Source organism: Benincasa hispida, chromosome 5 (genome assembly GCF_009727055.1).
Source record: "Benincasa hispida cultivar B227 chromosome 5, ASM972705v1, whole genome shotgun sequence".
NCBI classification, from domain to species: domain Eukaryota; kingdom Viridiplantae; phylum Streptophyta; class Magnoliopsida; order Cucurbitales; family Cucurbitaceae; genus Benincasa; species Benincasa hispida.
Window position 1 is genome coordinate 40,866,528 of NC_052353.1, and position 9,627 is coordinate 40,876,154.

At 29.3% G+C, this 9,627-nt stretch overlaps 1 long non-coding RNA gene across 1 annotated transcript; it reads right to left on the reverse strand.

Annotated features, from left to right (window-relative positions):
* Positions 1–5,132: 5,132 nt before the first annotated feature.
* On the reverse strand, positions 5,133–6,431 carry LOC120078345. Its single transcript, XR_005481987.1, has 2 exons — positions 6,136–6,431; positions 5,133–5,394 (listed from the first exon to the last, which is right to left on the reverse strand). It is a non-coding gene; the product is annotated as an uncharacterized LOC120078345 (long non-coding RNA).
* Between the last annotated feature and the right edge of the window lie 3,196 nt (positions 6,432–9,627).

Below are 9,627 nucleotides of genomic sequence, written 5' to 3' on the forward strand. Positions count from 1 at the left end.
ATCTATCAAACCATGATTAAGAGGTGATTTAAGAGGTATAATATTAGCTAAATTAATCTCTCTCTCGATATGTTAGGGTAAAGAATAATTGAGTCTCTAAGTTTGAGATTGATAGTACAAACACTATATTAATTGAGATATAGTAAAAAAAAAAATCGATGTTATCAAATTTGTAATTCATACTTAAATTCTGCCAATCTTGCTGTTTCATCGGTTGAACTATTTTACGTTGTACTAATATGTTGAATTTTTTGTATGTGTTCATAAGATCTTAAATGAAAAACTCTAATTGTTATTGACTTGATAGATGCAAGATTTTTGTCCTCTTTATTTAGTAACCATATTGACTCCTATATCATCCAAATCAACGTGGACAATCAAACCATCGACCTTTTGACATAGTAATTTGTACTTTATCCATTGAACTAGGATTTATATTCTAATGTGGAGACTTTAAAATCTTTTTTAAATCCTATTATTAAATTATTAATAGAAAAGGAGTTTCAAAGTCGAGATCAGTAGAGGCATTGATGACACAACAATAAATTTGTTTAGAGGTGTGAGAAGAGCATGCTAAAATTCACACCAATATGTTGTTTGCCACACATACTCTAATGCTTACGTCAAAGAGTGAAAGAGTATGAAAGCTTTAAGATTTGAAAGTAAAAATTGATCATTCACGTTCTCTAGATCTATAATGATGTACTTATTGGAGTAGATGACCTAGGTTATCTCCAATAGAGTTTTAAAGCTATATTAGGATAATACTTCAACTCACATTGAGTTGAGGCATGCAAGAGGTATGTTTCGTTGAACATTTTTTCAGGCTTAATCTCAATCTTGGTAATGACTACCCACCTTTTTCTAGACTCATGTTGGTTCTAGAATGATGTTTCAGTTTCGGATGTGTGTAGAACATGCCTCAACATTAACTATTTTGCTAGGCTCGACTTCGGTCTTGGTCGAGGTAGAGGACAATTAATTTGTTTTGGGCTAAGCCAACCCTCCCTTCTAGGTCATTTTGGTCATAGGGTTTTATTTTCAGCCCAGATCTAGTTATTTTTTTGGTCCCAATTGTTCTGTTTTCGTTTTATATCGATTATGCCCTGATTCAAAATCACCCTGACAAAAGTTTTTTCTTTATCATATTGGATAAATAATAACCATTTTTTTCATTGTAAAGTGACAATAATATATACTTGCATTTGGGATATTTTCACCCTTTTTAAAAATTAAAAAGTACAAATTAGTTCTAACATGATGGTGTAATTTGAACCTGACCTTTTCATCGAGGTTAATAATATTTGATTAAGTAAAACATTGATAGTTTAAAAATCTATTATACATTTTTTACAATTTAGAGAGATATGTAATTAGATACCACCTTGAAAGTTTCAAAATAACTTGTATTAGAAAAAGTATATCATTTTATCTAACAAATAAATTATATATAGTTTTTACCTTTCTTTTTAAATAAATGATATATATACATACACGTACATATACACATTTAGATCAAACGAACGAAAAATAATCAAAAATACCAACCTTAATTTAGAATGGTGAATCATTAAGCTTTAATTAGTGTGAGATTTAACCATTTTATATTTCATGTGATAAAGATGTTGCAAATGTTTAAAGAACAAATATTAATTTATACTCATAAATTTTGGGAATCTTATACTAAAAATTGTATCAATTAAAATCATAAACTTTAGATTGATAATTTAAATCCTAAACTTTGAGAGTTGTATTAATTTAAACCTAAACTAATAATCATATCAATTTAAACCTTAAAATTTCGTAAATATGTCAATTAAACCCTGAACTTTCATAAGTGTATCCAAATAAAATATAATAGAAAGATTAAGTTGATACAATTGTGAAAATTCAGAATTTAAATTGATACGATTATTAGTTTGGGGTTTAAATTGATACAGTTTTTAGTTTATCCAAGATTGAGGGAATATAAATTGATATTTATCCTCATTTAAATTATAATAAAGTCATTGGCTTATTTTAAATTCTAAACAAGTTTTGTGCTACAAAAAATAATCCTGATATAATACTCCTCTTGAATCAAGACAAACAAAAAATTTAAAGTTCCCCAATAAAATAATGGCATGTGATGTGCATATCCAAACAAAAACCTTGAAATTTGAGGAATTGAAAACCCTAATTTGTTGTGGACCACCAAATTGAGTTGATAAAATTTTCATTACAAACACTTTAATTAATTCTCCAAGTTGAGAAAAGAGATTTTAGCAAAATTTAAAAATTTTCACAAAGTCGGTGAATTTCAACCTGGAGTAAAACTTAGGTAGTGGTTGAGTTGTCTCCACGTGGCAAAAATCTATTGAATTAGATTTTTATGGTTTTTATAATAGAAGATATTTTATCTAAACTAAACTCTGTTATATCAACATTTTTTCTCATTCTTTTTTTTCTTTCATAAAACGATGTGAGGGTCTTGAAGAAGAAACTCAAAGCACACACTTCATCTTTAATTTTGGTTGGCTTCTCAGATTGTGTGTATTTCTCAGATCAAAAACTTCTCGCAGGCACTTTCTAAGGTGTTTAATCCGCATACCTCAGCCTATCTCCATGTGGGTTCATTTTTGTTTCTGTTCGAATTAATTTGTTTCTCATTTTCATTCAATTGCTCAAAGATTTGGAGAAGAAAAAAATATTTTGGAAGAAAATAATGATGCAAGCAATATAGAGGATTCAAGTCAATGACGGGAATTAAGAGAAAGTCTACCGTTGGTCGTCAATGTAATCAAATGAAAGATCCACTTGAAAGGAGGAGACAAACAAAATGTAAAATCACAATATGTCATATATTCACTCAATTTTAAAGTAAATACATTTCTTATTCTAATGATTATTTTTTCAATTAGGAAAATATTATGGAAAAAGATGCAACCGTTGTGTTGTTGATTATAAACCAACAACCAATATCTGTAGATACACAAAATAACATGTCATTCACTCAATTACTTGGTTAACTTTCTATTCAAAATATATTGGTTGGATATATAGAGATTATTTATTAATTTTTTTTTCTTTTTATAGGAAACATTGGCACTTGGTAACAAAAATCCAACAATCGAAGATTAATAATTTAGAGTATTAATCTATTTTGTTCAAGCTTATTTTGAACTAACTTTGTTTACAATCCATTATTGTTGAATGTTTCTTTATAATTTAGACGTATTTTTTTGTCACATTGTTATTTTAGGCCTTCCATTTGTAATTAATTGTTTAGAACAAATTTTGTAATTTATCGTGTATAGAATCTAACCTCTAATTTTTGTAAAGTGGACTGACAATTGAATTAGATTTTGAATAATTGTTCCAAATTTTATTTATAATAGCAAAAATCTATAATTATATGTCATTAGGTGTACAATTGATAGTGTTAGGAATCAAATAACTTTACGAGACAAAAGACGGAAATGAGACTTCTGTCTCTCGTGAAGTTGAATTCATTGTTGTAAGTCGAATGATGAGTTTTTTTACAGAGGAATGAACGAGAAGAGATTCCAAAAAATGGTAAAGAAAACTCAACAATGAGAAGAAGAATGGAAAACCCTAAATTCCATAGGAAGATGACTCATATTTGATTTTTGGAGACTTGATTTAACTCTTTGAAATGACCATTTAATGAGAGGCAAAATTGTCATTTTACGTTGTGGGTCCCTCCATAACTGTCGGGAAATAGGGAAACCTAAATCAATTTTTCTAGCCTAACCTAACGGAGGTTAGCTCTAATAGAAAGTATATTATTAAAAAAAAATCATACTTTATAGATTAATAAATATTTGCCGCGTGACCAGGCTACAAAAGATAGAAGCAGCTCACCCAATTTACACCTAAGTTTTACTCTTTCAACCCCTAGATTCCACTCTATTACCAGCCCCTTCTTTTACTGCATATTTTAATTAATTTGACTAGTCTTAAAACTTTATATTATAATTTGAATTTATCCCTCAAATGAAAATGTTTGAAGAGAAAAAGGATTGAATTTTCATTTTTAAGCATTTAAATTTATTCCCATATTCAAGTTAAATCTTAAACTTCTTTTGATATTTTTTTTTCTTGGAAAATTACATTTAGCGGTCCAAATAGGACCCCAATCTGGAATAATTGATATTTTTTAAATTCGTTAATTTATGACCAACTCTTGATGTGGAAGGCCACATCTCCCTAAGTAAAGTTCCAATTCTGCCCTCCTAAATCTCAGTCTCCCAACAATTACGATTGGGTATATCCTCACAAATTTAACAAAATCCACAACAAATTTTTAGCTTATTCAAAGACATTTCGTTGGGATTTAGTTTTTAATTAAGAGGGATGGTTTAAGATTTTGTTAAAATAGAGTGCTGATTTTTTTTTTTTTTTTACAACAAACAAAGCTTCTATCGCTCGTAGTAAATGGTGCCAAGGATCGTGATTTGGATTGCAATCACTACCATTAAGTTTTGGATTTTTTTTTTTAAAAAACTTAAGTTGTGTAATGATGTACTCAAATCTCTAATCTTATATATTTGTTTACTACCACATTATAATCCATCGATTAAATGTTTGAAATTGGGATTTCATGACATTTAAAAACTGTCAGATTTAAAATTCGTGACAGTTATTTTTAGTCATTGTATCTTCTATAAATATATAGATATCAACGACAATTTTTTAAAAAAGATCATAATTGGTCTTCTCATGATAATAAATAATGGTCAACAATGAGTAATTATTGATAATCATGAATTGCCATTGTCAAATATATTGACAAATTATTATTGTCATCAAATGACTCAAAATTGGATTTTTTTTGTAGCGTCATGAGCATTGACAATAGTTATAAAATATCAAAAAAGAACATATAATGACATTTTTTTTCTTGTCAAGAATATATGAACAAGGACACTTTATTGTTAAGAATATTTAAACCATCACAATTATTTTATGTGAACAAATGTTTTATCACGATACATTTTTATTGTCACATGATTTCATATTTATGACACTTTTATATTGTCAATAAAATACATGTCTCGATAGTTATTTATTTGAATCTTGTCATTACACACATGATTTCCATCATCAACTAATTTTATTTAATCCCAAAATTGACACAAACATAAATAAGAACTTTTATATATAAGAATAAAGTTGATAACCTTTTATAAAGAAACTAAATAAAATGAACTATCAAATATCCTCCATGGGACAAACACACAAACTAAAAACCAAATTTGATAAATTTTTTACAAAGAAACTAAATATAACAAGGTATTGTCACGAGTAACTACATTACAACAAGTTTTATCGCTAACCAAACGTCAATCACTTGCTTGGTAGCTTCACCACTTTAATAGGTTTGTGCAAGACCTAGCAAAAAATACAACATTCATTTTAGAGTTCAACTCAAAGTATCGACTTCAACGATAATTATAATATTCATGTAAGTCTAAGCATCTTTTTCATATATCATTTATATAACAAAAGTTAAATCACTCAGTCTACTAATACACATTAGATAACATGCATGTTTTTTATATTCTTCTACCTCCAATTTACAACGACATATATAAATATTCCTTTCAAAATCCGTCCCCCCCACCCCCACAAAAATCAAAGTATCAAATATAAACACCCTTTTAAATCTATCAATAACAAAGTTTGAATTAATACTCTAATGTAAATATCTACCGAGAAGAATCAAGATAATAAGTAAATCTCTGAGCAAATGAAAAAAAAATAGTGGAACTCATTTTACTATGAACCCCAACTGCCCAAATAATATCTAGAAAAAAAAAATGGATAGAATTAAAAGACAAACTTACATTGGGTATCAAAACCGATTGGTTTTTAACAAATGTAGAGAGAAAAGCACATCAAATTTTCTGTGTCCTATCAACTCAGGCATTCATTCGTAGCAGTGATTCAATAGAGTATCAAAACCGATGATTTTAAGTTAATCTTATACATAGTGTGTTTGGTCTTGCGCTGATATTTGAGCCTAATTTGTTCTAGCCTTTTGGTTTAAGCATGTAGATGCACTGTGATGATTTAACAATAAAATGCTTGAACCAAAAGGAAATGGTAGTAGAATGTGGTAAAAATACCTACCTCAATCACGTATGAGAACCCCACAACGATAATGAGAATAACTCCTAATAAACAAAATGATAACAACTCCAAGAAGTTAAACAGATTTGGTTTGGAAGATTAATCAATGATCAAGAAGAAAGGAGAACTTATTCCTAACTTCAAGATTTTGAACTCTCCACGATCTAATTGATTAAACTAGATTGAAAGTTTTAATACATGCATTCTAAATACAAGAATACAAAGAAAAAACATAAAACTTGAGAGAATAAACTCTAATGAAATTTCATTCAAATTCAAAGTCTTCTCTTAAATGACAAAAGTACATAGGTATTTATAATAATTGAAAAGACAACTTGAAATGACACAACCTTTCACCTAATTGAGTAGGTTCAACAAAAACCCTTCAACTACATACATGAACCTCCATAAATGTAAATACATTGTCATAAATTGATACATCTAATATTAAATATGTGAATGAATATGAATTTTCAGATTTATTATGACTTTTGGTGGCTTTGATTCTTGAAGGGTTGCAACTTTCCATACTTTTAAGCTTAATTTGGAAGTAAACCTTTTAATGTTCCAGCTCCTAATTATTGCCAATTATTTGCTTATCAGAATTGGCCTACAATATCATTTATACAACCTATTACTTCCATCAATCTAATGCAACAAAATATAAGAAAATCATAGTAAGCACAACTCAAGAAAATAATAACCTAATAAACGGTAAACACCAAGCCTAATGTTAGGCAAGAATCCCCTTCAACTAGAACCCTCCTTTCAACTTCGCCCTTACCTCTATTCTTTTAAAAAATTGAAAGATTATCCTTTTAACTTTTCATAAATGACTTTTTAAAACTATTCTTAGAGTAGAATTCTAAGTACCAATAATTTCCATTCTAGGTTACTAAAATATTGTTCCAAGTCGAAATTTTCAATCGAGATGGATTTCTATTCCAAAGATAGTTTTGAAGCATTTATTAAAAGTCAAGTGTAATAATAAACAGGGTGTCATTCTCTGCCGTCGCTCTGCATATAAGCAACAAGCGCTTCAAGTTCCGTAAACCCTATGAAGGGGTTTGAATCCCAGCAAAAACGTTTGATCACTGTTCTTTGATTTCTTGAATGAATTAAAAATACAAACAATAGAAAAATGTTAAGTAACATACCTTTGTCAATTCACAATTGTACAGTGAAATCTCCTCTCGAAATTCAAAATTGGTAGTCTTCTTCTTGAAACGAGTAGTCTTCTTTTTGAATTCTTCTATTCCACAGGATCCAGCTTGTGGGAACGGTTTCTTGAAAGAGTAGAGGGAATGGAGAAGAGTTTCAGAATAATTCTAGAGGAGAAAGTTAGGACTTTTAAACCTATTATAAGAAAATTAGGAGAATTTCTAGGGAAAGAGTTTTAGAGTAATTCTAGAGAGTGTGTCTCACTCCCAAGAGCCTTATTTATGTTATTTCTAATCTTGTTCAGATAATGCTTCTGCATAGATTTTAGGGTTGTTTTCAAATATAAGAAAATGAATCAAAATATTAACATCTAATAGCAAAATGATAGACTGCGATAGACAACGACAGATAGACGGTGATATTTTGCTATCAGTGGTAAATATGTTTAGCAATTTAGTCATTTAAAACAATTTTCCTAGATTTTAAATGAAATATTTAATAATATCCAATATTAATAAATATCTACTCAAATAATAATACAATTAATATTTTCCCTCATAAATTCAAATATTTCAAATTTTCTTTCAACATAGTTGATCCTTGTTGGTCCATGGTGAGCTAGTAAGGGACTTTATGGACCAACAAATTATAAGCTCCAATGATTCAAGATTAATTAATTAAAAAATTTAACATTCATTCATTAACTAGAGGGAAAACCACTATAGACACATAGTTGAACTCTTATGCACTATAGGACAAGTTGTGTCCATGGATATAATCGATATAAGCAAATCGATCATTCACGAGTTGTTCATAATTACAGTCAGATCAAATATCCGTTTTACCCCGTAATTACCCATTTTCCTTAAGTACCACTGAGTGAATTCCATCCTATGAAGTTATGTTAGCTCCCCATTTAGTCAAGTCCCCAAAATAGTAGGCTTATTGTTATTGAGTCGACAACTTGGGTCACTCTCATCCATGCAAATCAAAGGATTGACCTCACTGACAGGAGTTCATAAATCACTCATGATTAAGATCGAGTCGCACATGATCATTCTATGAAATATTAATCTCATCGAGTAATGGATTTACAATGAAAGATTAAATATTTCGCAGTTCGAACTTGTATAAACTCCTTGTATAGGATACTTCCACTCACATGTCTCTACATGAATGGTTTGGGTCAAACCATTTGTAACTATTAAAAAGTGTGTTGTATCCATAGTGTTTCTAAAATAAAACACCCAATCTTATCCATATACTATAGACCTTTAGGTTATCCTTGTAGGGAATCGAATCCCAAGCGGAAACATGAGAACGTCTTGCATTCGATTTTTTCATTTTAAATAAACAAAAGATAGCAAGCTTAAACAAAATAGATGGGGATAAACATCATACTAAACATGCATTATAAAGAAGAACAAAGGGATGAATGATTCTTACATTCGTAGATTCCCAAACTTCTCGAAATTCCTCTTGTTCTTCACATGAACGTCTTCTCAACGATCATTGATATTACCACAAGAATAACCTTGTTATTCTCTAGGATTCCAAGAGTTGGATGAGTGGTCTCCAACCTTTGGAAGAGGAAGAGGTTGAGAGAGTGTAGAGAGAGAGTGTAAAGAAGAATTGTCTTGGAGGTAGGGGATGTTTTTCACCAAAAGAAAGCTTGCCCTAAATGGGCTAATAGGATGAATTTACATGGAGAAGGGTTTTACCACTTCTCCAAGTATTTTTCTTTTCACCCTTAGTGGTCAATTAACTAAATAAGGTTATTTAATTAATTGACACATTAAATAAATGACCAAATATTAAATTTAATTTAATATATAGTTAATTAATTAATATCACATGTTTATATGTTTCCACATCTCTAACATTATAACTAATTAAATCTTCATGAATCTAATTCACATGAATTAAATATTTAAATCTCATTCAGATATTTCTCTCTAACATTATTTGAATTATAGATCACATCTATAATTAGTTATATATTAATCACATTAATATACAATTTACTCAGTTGATTCAAACAATTTAAACCATTCCTCATTAATATCCTTTAGTGAGTTAACAAGGGGACTTGGTGGACCTACCACTTAGAAGCTCCAATGATATGAGATTAATTAGCTAAACTCATTAACCAAATTAATCAATATTTGTTAAATATGGGTACACTCCACTAAAGACCCACAATTACACTCTTCTCATTGCAGATGTATTTTTGTATCTACGGATATAGACCAACAATAGTAAGTTAGTCTTTCATGAGTGTTAATAATACCAACTGGGTCAAATTAGCTTTTTACCCCTGGGTTACCTCTT